This window comes from Lonchura striata, chromosome 21, assembly GCF_046129695.1.
Source record: "Lonchura striata isolate bLonStr1 chromosome 21, bLonStr1.mat, whole genome shotgun sequence".
Taxonomy (NCBI): domain Eukaryota; kingdom Metazoa; phylum Chordata; class Aves; order Passeriformes; family Estrildidae; genus Lonchura; species Lonchura striata.
The window spans coordinates 11,216,060-11,218,559 of NC_134623.1; the positions used below are offsets into that span (position 1 = coordinate 11,216,060).

General features: G+C 46.2%; 1 pseudogene; it reads right to left on the bottom strand.

Moving 5' to 3' along the window:
- LOC144247362 (28S ribosomal RNA) overlaps positions 1-2,500 on the bottom strand; it is an 8,486-nt pseudogene that overhangs the window by 2,688 nt on the left and 3,298 nt on the right.

The following is a 2,500-nucleotide window of genomic DNA, read 5'->3' on the forward strand; positions in this document are numbered from 1 at the left end:
CGGATCTATTCGTGTTCCCAAATATTTTTCAGAACTCCCTGGGTCGATCATGTTTAGGGGGGACCCATTAATCTTCCATGGACAACAATCATTGATGGTATATGAGTCCTTTGTTGGTTTAATATAAAATCCATGGCACTTTTCACCCTGCGTTTTGAGACCAGTACGTTCACAAAAGGTCTCAAGAATTTTGATGTTATCACACATGCCTTCCCAGGAGTCACTCAACAATACCAAATCATCTGCAAAAGCCATTGCTGTTATTTTCAGTCTGCCCTGGTGGAACCCTTTTCCCTCTGTTTCAAGTTTACATAGGAGGGGATCTAGTGCAAGGTTGAACAGCAATGGTGACATTGGGTCACCCTGCTTGACACCTGAGCGAATATAAATGGGGTCTGTTACCTCTTTTCCCATAGAAATGTACGTCTTAACATTTTTGTACATTTCTCTTACCAATTGCACCACATGCAGATCGACCCCTCTTAATTCCAAACCCTCAAATATATGCTGATGACACACGGTGTCAAAAGCCTTAGCAATGTCCACAAACACCACCCCCAGATGTTTGTGCTCCCGTTTAGCATTTTTCACCACAAGTTGCAACAACTTGAGGTTTTCGGCACATCCTGATGCGCAGATAAAACCCCGTTGACGGGGGTGGATGGGACATGCTTTGGACAGCCTCGCTGTAGCGATCCTGGAGAAAAGCCTTATCACCGTAGAACCAATGGTGATAGGTCTCCAGTTACCGATATCACCAAGTCTTTCAGAATCACAAGACTTGGGTATCAGGACTGTCCTGCAGTCCCGCAACGCATCTGGGATATTACCGGACAATAGCCAGAGGTTGAAGATCTCCATCAACAAGGAACCCTTTGGGTCTTTAGACATAAGTTGACCCAAAGTAATCCCATCCGGCCCAGGAGCGGAGGTTTTACACATCCCTTTCATGTTGTCTTCCACCTCTTTCTCTGTAATCAGGGACTGAAATACCGAATTATCAGCCCCTTTATATGGAGGAAAATCCTCCAACCCACCAAACTCACATGGTGTAACCCATCTAGATTCAAATGTTTTATGGACAACGCTAGATGGTATTTGGCATTGCAGGGTTTCCGAGCTATCCAAAATAACCCTCGCCAATCTCCTTCTACGGAACTGAAACAGCCTCTGAAATCGAAGAAACTTCCCTCTTTTAACTGCCCTTTTTCGCATCCAATTAGCTGTCGATTTGGACGCTTTTTGTTCCCGTGTATCACGTAATTTTCGACCTTTGCCCTTTTTAACCTTCTGGCTCAGCCTTTTCAGGCCTCTTTGAAACTCAGCATAAACCTTATTCACCACCTCCTGTGGATCTTTTCCATCCAATATTTCCTGAAATGCCTCTTGGTACACAATGAATAAACCCCTCGATAGCCCCGACTTGATGGCCTCGCGGTATTGGAGCTTTAAATGTCCCTCTTTCGCCAAATCAGCATCCTTAGCTCGAACCCTTTTTCCTTCTGGTTTAGATGTAACAGAGGGACCTTTTACCAGAAGGCGTCTCTTATCACTGATTTGTTTTGCCGTTTTAGATGGTAAATGCTCCGCTATTAGTTGGTTAATATTTCTGCTACCGGCGAATCTATCCATCAATTGCACCAAGAGGGCTTCCTCCTCCTCGGTCCATACCTTCTTATGGGCTCCCCGTAATGATGACTCTTTTGGGCGGGAAGCTGTAATCCGCTCCACATTTCGCACAAGAGGATGTTTCAATCTCTTGTGCTGACCCAAGCCAATCTTGGTGGTAAATCCTTTTCGGCAAACCTCACAAACCCACTCACCAGTCGGAACCACACTCGCCATCTCTTTACAACGTGGGACGTGACAAGCTATACTGTGGTAGTTAAGATTTTGCCTACCACATTTCGAGCACTTAAAGAAGACCCGTTTTTGCCCGTGGGTCCTCTTAAGATGGTCAATCAGCCCCAACATTCGAGTAAATCTGGTCCCACAACATGGACAAGCTGGATTTTTGTCCGGGACGGACATGACCGGTGTCTTGGTCGATGTGCCGGCCTCACTGGGACCAGATAAAGCCTCAGGTGTTCTAGGCTCCTTGTCACCTCTGTCAGCGCACCCATCCTCATCCTGAGTAAGGCCCGAAGGCGAGATCTCATAAACCTCAGGGAGTTTTGCCAAACCCTCCCAGATCGATTCTGAATCATTCCTTCCCAGATTTATCCAATTCGAATTTACAAATTCCAAACTTATAAGCTGGAAACCCTCATCACTGACCTGGGAAGGAAAAGATGGAATTTTGGCTTCCTCGACCCTTAGATCTGAAGGGTCAGTTTGAGTGGCTATCGAGACAAACCGCAAAGCTAGGGATTGCACCATCCCAAATGTCAATCCAGTAATTGGAGGGTTCACCAAGTTAGCAGTTGGCCCTCTCCAATCTGCTAACTGTATCCAACTTAGCCCGTGGATAGGGCTTTGGGCAACAGACACACCTGGTACC